Here is a 10,646-nt window from a genome sequence, read left to right as displayed (position 1 = left end):
TTGTAGGGAAGTAGCTTTCAGGTTTTCCTGATTGAGTGTGATATCAGCTATAGGTTTGCCATATATGGCCTTTATTATGTCCAAGTATATTCCTTCTATATTCACTTTGTTGAGAGTTTTTATCACAAGTGGATGTTCAATTTTGTCAGATCCCTTTTCTGCATCTATTAAGATAATTGTATGATTTTTACTCTTCAATTTATTAATGATGTTGTGGATCACATTTAATGATTTGTGGATATTAAACTGTCCTTGCACTGTTGAGATGAATCCCACTTGACTATGGTGTGTGATCTTTTTTTATGTATTATTAAAATCAGTTTGCTAATATTTTGTTGAGAATTTTTGTGTCTGTGTTCTTCAGTGATATTGGCTCTTAATTTTCTTTCTTTTTTTTTCATGTCCTTGTCTGATTTGGTATCAGAGTCATGCAAGCTTCCAAGAATTATTTCAGAAGTGTTTTTTCCTCTTGAGTTTTTTGGAATAGTTTGAGCAAGTTAGGCATTAATTCTTTAAATGTTTGGTAAAATTTACCTATGGAGATGTCTGGTCATGGACTTTTGATTATTGGGAGTCCTTTAGATTACTGATTCACTTTAATTACTCTAATCAGTCTGCTGATATATTGTAGCTCTTCCTGATTCAGACTTAGGATATTTCACATTTCTCTAGGCTGTTCATTTTATTGGCATGTAAGTATTCATAGTAAGCTCTTAAAAATCCTTATTTCTGTGGTGTCACTTGTAACTTCTTTTTCATTTCTGATTTTATTTATTTGGGTCTTTTTTGGATGAGTCTTGCTAAAGGTTTGTCAATTTTGTTTATCTTTCCAGAGAAACAGCTTTTAATTTCATTAATCTTTTATATTATTTTTGAGTCTCTATTTCTGCTCAAATTTTATTTCCTTCCTTTTCCTAGCTTTCTCTTCCATTTTCATCTTCTTTTTCTAATTTCTTTTTGTGTAAAGTTATGCTGCTTATTTGCGATTTTTCTTATTCCATGGTGTAGACCTGTGTCGCTATGATCATCCCTCTTAGAACTATTTTTGCTGCATTCCATAGATTTGGAATTTTGTGTTTCTGTTTTCATTGGCTAAGGTTATTGTTTTATTTCCTCATTGACCCACTGTTTGTTTAATAGCATGTTGTTTAATTTCTGTGTGTTTGTATCTTTTGCATTTTTTTCTTGTTGTTAATTTCCAGTTGTATACATTTGTGGTAAAAAAAGATACTTGGTATAATTTCAGTTTTCCTAAGTTTATTTAGCCTTGTTTTGTGGCCTAAATTGTGGATCTACACTGGAGAATATGAAAAGAATGTATATCATGAAAAGAATGTGTTTCCTGCCATCTTTAGTGTTCTTTCTGTGCTGCTGCTAAGTCACTTCTGTCCGACTCTGTGTGACCCCATAGACGGCAGCCTGCCAGGCTCCGCCGTCCCTGGGATTCTCCAAGCAAGAACAATGGAGTGGGTTGCCATTTCCTTCTCCAATGCATGAAAGTGAAAAGTGAAAGTGAAGTCGCTCAATCGTGTCCGACTCTTCGCAACCCCATGGACTGCAGCCTATCAGACTCGTCCGTCCATGGGATTTTCCAGGCAAGAGTACTGGAGTGGGGTGCCATTGCCTTCTCCGTTAGTGCTCTTTATATATCTAATAATTCTATAGTCCATTGTGTCATTAAATGCCATGATTTCCTTATTGATTTTCTTTCTGGATTACCTAACCATTACTTTAAACAGGATATTAAAGTCATCTATTATTATTGTATTACCATAATATTGTCTTTTTATATCTGATATTTGCTTCTTGTATTAAGGTACTCCTTCCTATGTTGGATGCAGAAATATTTACACGTGTTATATCCTCTTATTGGATCAATCCTTTTTTCATTATGTAATGCCTTTCTTTGTCTCTTGTTATAGCTTTTTTTAAGAAGTCTATCTTGCTGGTGTAAGTATTACTACCCCAGCTTTGTTTTCATTTTCACTTACATGGAATATCTTTTTTCATACCTTCACTTTTTGTCTGTGTGTGTCTTTAGATCTGAGTCTCTTGTATATAAACATATAAACGAGTCTTGTAATTTTATGTATTCTGTTATCCTGTGCCTTTGGATTGAAATAATTAATTCATTTACATTTAAAGTAATTATTGATAGGTGTGAGAAAAAGTGGTACAAAACTGACCATAAAAAGACACGTGTTTACAATATGAGAACTCAGGAGGACAGAGCTTTCCACTGTTTGTCCTCAGCTGAAATTGTACATTTCAGGGATAGCAAGGTTTTTGCTGAACTGTGTAGGGTCACAAATCACCACAAGATGTCATTATAATTAATTTTGAGGTTACAAATAAATGTTGGTAAATAGGTGATTTTGCAGGCACAGGATTCATGAAAAACGAAGATCAACTTTATATTCCTTGAGACTAGGCTGAATGCTAAGTGAAGGCATGCAGTATTGTTTGTGGCACTTTTATAGCACTTGTTTAGCAGAACATTCTCCCAGAGTTGGCAGGAGCCATTGAGGTCATGCATTTGAATCTCCAATACCAAGAAAGAATCTGTATATAATTTATCTGACACACTCTGCATAATCCTCAATTTTGGCATTGCATGGAACCACAGCCAAAAGTTCATGAGGAAATACAGTCTATTTGTAAAGTAGATTATTGAAAAGAAAGTTGATCAATAATTCATATCCATTTAAAACAGAAAAGCAACAAATCAAATAGTCCTATGCCAACAGCTTTACATTTATAATATCACTAAATCTCTAAGCATCTCAATGACAGATTATATTTTTATTTTGCCAAACATGAACTCAAACTCAGAATGGTTAGTTAACTTGCCCATAATTTCATAGCTAAATATGATGGAGAATTGGTAGTAATACAAAACTCGTGTATGTCAAATTGCAAAGTTTATGATTCTTATTTGTATCATTTCTGCCCTTTGCCATGAACTTTTATCAATTTCTTTGATTCCACAGCAAAATTCTTTTAAATGCTGCTAATTGAAAAAGTGTTGTGGTTCTTTCTGATATTATTCAATATTTGCTGATCTTTCTGCCAGTTTAAGAAGCATAAGATAAAGCTTCTCAAAAGCTTGGCTTTCTGAACAAACTTCTCTTGGAAGATACTTTAAGGGAATATGTCTTTTACTTCAGTTCAGTTCAGTTCAGTTGCTCAGTCGTGTGTGACTCTTTACGACCTCATGGACTGCAGCATGCGAGGCCTCCCTGTCCATCACCAACTCCCAGAGTTTACTCAAACTCATGTCCATTGAGTCGATGATGCCATCCAACCATCTCATCCTCTGTCGTCCCCTTCTCCTCCCAACTTCAATTTTTCCCAGCATCAGGGTCTTTTCAAATGAGTCAGTTCTTCGCATCAGGTGGCCAAAGTATTGGAGTTTCAGCTTCAACATCATTCCTTCCAATGATTATTCAGGACTGATTTCCCTTAGGAAGGACTGGATGGATCTCCTTGCTGTCCAAGGGACTCTCAAGAGTCTTCTCCAACACCACAGTTCAAAAGCATCAATTCTTCGGCTCTCATCTTTCTTTATAGTCCAACTCTCACATCCATACATGACTACTGGAAAAACCAAAGCTTTTCAGAATGACCTTTGTTGGCAAATAATGTCTCTGCTTTTGAATGTGCTGTCTAGGTTGGTCATAGCTTTTCTTCCAAAGAGCAAGTGTCTTTTAATTTTATGGCTGCAGTCCCCATCTTCAGTGATATTGGAGACCAAGAAAATAAAGTCTGTCATTGTTTCCACTGTTTCCCCATTTATTTGCCATGAATGATGGGACCAGATGCCATGATCTTAGTTTTCTGAATGTTGAGCTTTAAGCCAACTTTTTCACTCTCCTCTTTCACTTTCATCAAGAGACTCTTTAGTTCTTCTTTGCTTTCTGCCATATGGGTGGTGTCATCTGCATATCTTAGGTTATTGATATTTCTGCCAGCAATCTTGATTCCAGCTTGTGCTTCATCCAGCATAGCATTTCTCATGATGTACTCTGCACATAAGTTAAATAAGCAGGGTAATAATATTCAGCCTTGATGTACTCCTTTCCCTATTTGGAACCAGTCTGTTGTTCCATGTCCAGTTCTAACTGTTGCCTCCTGACCTGCAAACAGATTTCTCAAGAGGCAGGTCAGGTGGCCTGGTATTCCCGTCTCTTTCAGAATTTTCCACAGTTTGTGGTGGTCCACACAGTCAAAGGCTTTGGCATAGTCAAAAAGCAGAAGTAGATGTTTTTCTGAAACCCTCTTACTTTTTCGATGATCCAACGGATGTTGGCAATTTGATCTCTGGTTCCTCTGCCTTATATAAATCCAGCTTGAACACCTGGAAGTTCACAGTTCACATACTGTTGAAGCCTGGCTTGGAGAATTTTGAGCATTACTTTGCTAGCATGTGAGATGAGTGCAATTGTGCAGTAGTTTCAGCATTCTTTGGCATTGCCATTTTTTGGGATTGGAATGAAAACTGACCTTTTCCAGTTCTGTGGCCACTGGTGAGTTTTGCAAATTTGCTGGCATATTGAGTGCAGCACTTTCATGGTATCATCTTTTGGGATTTGAAATAGCTCGTCTGGAATTCCATCACCTCTACTAGCTTAGTTCATAGTGATGCTTCCTAAGGCCCACTTGACTCACATTCTAGGATGTCTGGCTCTAGGTGATTGATCACACCATCATGATTATCTAGGTCATGAAGATATTTTTTATATAGTTCTTTTGTGTATTCTTGCCATCTCTTTTTAATATCTTTCTTAAAATCTTTTACTTAAAGGATAGAATATTAAATCATGTGTGCAACAAAAAGACAACAGAAGAGTTTTGAAATAATTAGCATGGTGACTTCTTTATCTCCACACTGAAATCTACCTAAATAGCCTTTTTCAATTAGTTAAATATAAATAATTACTTAGAATATACCCATGTCTTCCTTCTCTTTTTAATACATATATATATACACACACAAACCCACACACACATATATGTGTGTGTGTGTAGTTTCAATTAGAGAGAAATCATTCTCTTCTATACATATAAAATCATGTGTTTTAATTTAGGAATTATTCTTTATTTGCAAAAAGTAAGTATTTCTAAATTATTCAAAGTAGTTTCAAACTTACAGAAATTTTCAAGCACAACACAAAGGTTTTTTTTCTGTAATGTTTGAAGGTACGTTGCCAATATGATACTCTGTAAACAACAACATCCTTGTATAAAGCCACAGTGCAACCTATCCAAATCAGGAAGTCAACATTGATATTTTGCTATCATTTTATCCTCAGGTTCTTTTCAAATTTCACTTTCTGTCCCAATAGTGTTTTTAGAGCAAAATTATTCATTTAGAATCACCTGTTGAATTTAGACTCTATATCTCTTCAAATTGAAGGTAGAGTTGGCCCTTAGTTTTCAATGACTTTCATGACACTTTTGAGGCTTATAGGCTGGTTATTTTCCCTGATGACTCAGACGGTAAAAGAATCTGCCTGCAATGCAGGAGACCCCAGTTCAATTCCTGTGTCTGGAAGACCCCTGAAGAAGAGAATGGCTACCCACTTCAGTATTTCTGCTTGAAGAATTCCATGGACAGAGGAGCTTGATGGGGTTACAAAGAGTTAGGCATCATTGAGAGACTAACATTTTCACTTCCACATTTTAAAAAATGTCCCTGGAATTAGGTATTTCTAATGTTTTCTGTTAGTTGGAGTTCACAGAATAATTGCAGAAGTGATATTCTATCCAGGTATTGCATCTTCTCAGATGGTGTGTGTGCATGCATGCTTAGTTTAAATAGTTAATTTAAAAATTGATATTTATATGGAGTAAAGCTCTTCTGTTTTATTCAGTATGTTATAGTCTTAATTTCATTATTGATTTGGGTGCTAAATTGTCTTAAATTTAGGCAATGGAGCCCTTTAATCTGGCTTCTCTGATTTATGTCACATGTAGTTATTTTTTTTAACACTGTGTTCTTTCCTGAGCAAGTTATTCCAGCTTCATGTGAAAAAAATTTGCAGCACCAGCCTTGGAATCAGCCATTTCTCCAAGGAATGCCAGTTTTTTGTTGTAATTGTTTTTGTTTTTAGTGGAAAATGAGTTTAGAAACTGAGATATAGTGATAGATGTAGTTGTTGCTATTGGGGTGGCACCTCTTCCAGGCCTTTTCAGTGGAAAAATCTAGAGAATATTTGTTACAGAATTATAGTAAAGATTAACTAATGTGATAAAATATGCTAAGTGGAGTCTGGAGTCTATTGTATATTCCTATCATTGTTATTTTCTTTTCTGCCTTAGTGTTTTGCATGTGGCCTTTGCTTGATTCATTCTTTTTCTGTTTCTTCATTTCCTTCACTGTTGTCAGTTTCTTTCTGCTCTTCTTAGCTGACTGGCACAGCTGGTGGACTTCCAAATTTAAGTCCTAAAAGCTTACTGCTTACCAGTAAAGAGATCAAGAATACAGAGGAAAAGTCACAATTAAATGTTTACTCAGGCCAGACCCCACCCCTGCACAAATAAATAATATGTTAAGTTAGGTAAATATTTATGTAACTTGCCATTTTAAGATCTAGCAAGTTGAAACACAGGTCTCAGCTTAATAGGTAAATTGCCAGTCACCGCCAGCAAATTTTGGCTATATAAAAATACTTAGTGCTAGATTTGCCACTCAATTTTCAAAAGATTTTGGAAATTCAATGAATCCTACCAATTTTAAATTTGTTAACTAAGTATTTATTTGACTTAACATTTTACATGTTAAAAAATATACATGTCAGCATGGAATGAACTGAAAACTTTTTATTTAAATAAAGTCAGGAAACATTTATATCTGAGTAGATTGAAGTTACCAGAAAAATGGCTGCTGTTTTTGCTCCTTTTTCTTACAAGCCAGATATGTATGTTGAATATAAGCCAAACATTTCCATTTTTATACTTGAGTGATGTTGTTCAGACCTTACTATGTGCAAGGAAAAATGCTAGACATTGCAGTGGATAGACAGATAAAAATGCTGGATATTCTCTCCTTTAGACATTATAACAATGTAAGGGGAAGGACAAGTATAAGAAAATAAGAAGAAAGGAAAAATAGCCCCTGAACTAAACTAAAATATATATGATGATAAAGTAGAGAACTATGGGATTTCAGATTAGAGAGAGATTAAGTTGAACAGATAAAGCTAAAAAGAAAAAAATAATGTTCCGTGAATTTAGTAATTAAGCTGATTTGTTAACATTTAGTAAAATGGAGATTGAGAAGCAGAGATCAGCATTTGAAAACATGTTGAGTGAGGAGGTAGAGAACTTGAGGAGGATTTGTAAGGCAAAGATATTTGTAATAGATCTAAAAGTATATAAAATAGCATGAAGATCATGACAGTCAAATTTATTTTAACATGATATGATGGGTACCAAGTGGTACAGCTCTATAGAAGTGGAAATAAATTTAAAAGGAAGAGGATCATGAGAAAGTAAAATTGTCATTTTGTTTGAATGGAGGAAGTGGGAGAGCTAAAGAAGAAAAAATGAAAATGTCCCATGTTTTCTGTTCTAAGTGATAAGGAGTATGTCTTTAATATAACAAGAGTGGAGAAAAGTTGATTTGTGAGGAGCGAGATGGTTAATCCATATTTTAATTATAAAATATAAAAATGAAGTAACTAATTCACTTAGTCTTTAGAAAATTTGAGTAAAAACAATGGGTCAAGTGCTGGATCTTGGCAATCAATGTAGAGGAGCAAATAAGGACGGGTCTTGTCCAAGGAAATTATAGTGTAGTAAATACTGTACTAGAATTACGCATATGGTACAGTTGACGCACAGAAAATGGGCAGTCAGGAAGGACCATGTGGATACAAAGAAAATGCAGCCAATCTGAAAGCCATGGAAGGAAGGTTCAAGATTGTGGTGTAGGAAGAGCCTGAATTTACTTCCTCTCATGGATACAACAAATATATTCCTACATATGGATCAATTCCCTCTGAAAAGAACCTTAGAACTGGCTGAACAACACTGTTCTAGTAGGTGCAACATTCTGCTTCTGGACTTAAGGCAGTGCACATGCACAGGTAAGCTGCACACAACTGTATATGTCTGCACATTTTAAAAGATGCTGCCTGAAGGTGTGGCATCTAATCAGCCTGAAGCTAGATGTTAAATGAGATTTACCTCCTTGAAATAGTGACAGGCTTCAGCACACCCTCAACAGCAGGAACATATCAAGAATTAATCGGGTGGCACCTGGCACAGAGCTGAGGTAGATAAATGTCCTAAGTCCTACCTTCCCATACAATGGAGGGCCACAATGGGGTCAGCAAGTGCCTTGAGCCTCACCATCCCCACATAGTAGTTGACCCATAACTGGGTCTGGTGAGTGCCCTGAGCTCTGTCCACCCTGCACAAAGACCAAGCCACAACTCTGCCAGGCAATTGTCCCAAACTCTGGCTTCCCCACATAGCAACCCTGGCCATAACACAGCCAGCAGATGGATGCAGCCCACAGAGGTCATGCTTGTTGCAAAGTGCCTGGTTCTGACGGCAAGGGAAGATCAGATATGTGGTTACTAGAAGCAGTGAGTAGGAGATGGGGAATTAGATGAAGGCATAAAATTTCAGTTATAAGTAAGTACTAGGGATGTAATGTACAACATAATTAATATGATTAGCACTGCTGTGTCTTATATGTGAAAGTTGTTCAGAGTAAATTCTAAGAGTTCCTATCACAAGGAAAATACTTTTTCTTTTTATTTTATTTTATACCTATGCAAAGTAATGGATATTCATTAAACTTTTTATGGTACTTATTTCATGATGTATGTAAGCCAAAATATTATGCCATACTCCTTAAACTTATACAGTACTACATGTCAATCATTTCTAAAAACTGGAAGGAGAAAAACAGAAAACATGGAAAAGTTAAGAAAAACCTCACTATAAAAAGTAAATGAATAAAAAAGGTTGTAGATTAGTCACTTATAAAGCAAGTACAAAGGATAAAAAACCAAAGGAGTAAAATTAATTAAAAACGTAATAACTAGTTAAAAGATAAATAAAAGATGTAAAATGTGTCATCGAAACCATGGGGCAATGAACAACGATATAATGCTTTGGAGTATGCTCAAAATTAGGTTACTGGCAAATTAAAATGAATGTTATATGCATAGGATGTTACATGTGAACTCACAGTAACCACAGAGAAAGACTTTATAGTAAATACATAAAATGAAGTACAAACCTAAACATAAATTAGAGAAATCAATAGAGCCACAGAAGCAAAAGAAAAAAAAAGAAATAGAGAAGAAATACAAAAGCAGTAGGAAACACATAACAAAATGGAAATAAGTTTATACCTATCAATATTTATTTAAAGACAAATTGACTAATCTCTCCAATCAAAGACATGAGTGGCTGAATGGATTAGAAAACAAGATACTGCTATATATGTCTCTCTATAAGAGACTTGCTTTAAAAGTGAGCACACTCACAAACTAAAAGTTAAACGATAGGAAAATATATTCCATGAAAATAGAAACAAACAAGAAAAAAACAAAAACGCAGGTATAGCTATACATATATCAGAAAAAAAAAAGACTTTAAAGAGTGAAATAGACAAAGATAGGTGTTGTTGTTTTTGTAATTTAGTCACTAAGTCGTGTCTAGCTCTTTACCACCCCATGGACTGTAGCCTGCCAGGCTCCTCTGTTTGTGGGATTTCCCCAGCAAGAATCCTGGGGTGGGTTGCCATTTTCCTTTCCAGGGGATTTTCTTGACTCAAGGATCAAAACTGCATCTCCTGCATTGGCAGATGGATTCTTCACCACTGAGCCAGCAGGGATGCCCAAGATAGGTGTTACATTATGCTGAAGGGGTCAATGAAACAAGAGTATATGACACTTATAAACATTTATGCACCCAACATAGGATCTAAGTATATAAAGTAAGTATTAACAAAAATAAAGGGAGAAGTAAACATCAATACAATAACTGTAAGGGACTTTAATGCTTCAAATTCATCAGTGGCTAGATCTTTCAGATAGGAAATCAATAAAGGAATACTGGCCTTACGTTAGACTTGTTAGATATATCTGGAATATTCTATCTAAAAACTGAAGAATACACATTATTTTCAAGTGTATATGGAAAATTGGTCAAGATACATCACATGTAAGACCACAAAACAAGACTGTATACTCTTAAGAAGACTTAAATCATATCAGGCATCTTTTCTGACTATGACGATAGGTAACTAGAAATACATTATGGGAAGAAAACTAGAAAAAAACACAGACCAGTAGGCTAAATAGCACACTGCTGCTGCTACTACTGCTAAGTCGCTTCAGTCGTGTCCGACTCTGTGCAACCCCATAGATGGGGGCCCACCAGGCTCCCCCGTCCCTGGGATTCTTCAGGCAAGAACACTGGAGTGGGTTGCCATTTCCTTCTCCAATGCATGAAAGGGAAAAGTGAAAGTGAAGTTGCTCAGTCGTGTCTGACTATTAGTGACCCCTTGGACTGCAGCCTACCAGGCTTCTCTGTCCATGGGATTTTCCAGGCAAGAATACTGGAGTGGGGTGCCATTGCTTTCTCCAAAACAGCAAACTACTTAACAACCAATGGGTCAATAA

This window comes from Giraffa tippelskirchi, chromosome 11 (assembly GCF_054371585.1).
Source record: "Giraffa tippelskirchi isolate mGirTip1 chromosome 11, T2T-mGirTip1v1.2.pri, whole genome shotgun sequence".
In the NCBI taxonomy this organism is placed as follows: Eukaryota; Metazoa; Chordata; class Mammalia; order Artiodactyla; family Giraffidae; genus Giraffa; species Giraffa tippelskirchi.
Note: the sequence above shows the minus strand (reverse complement) of the source record.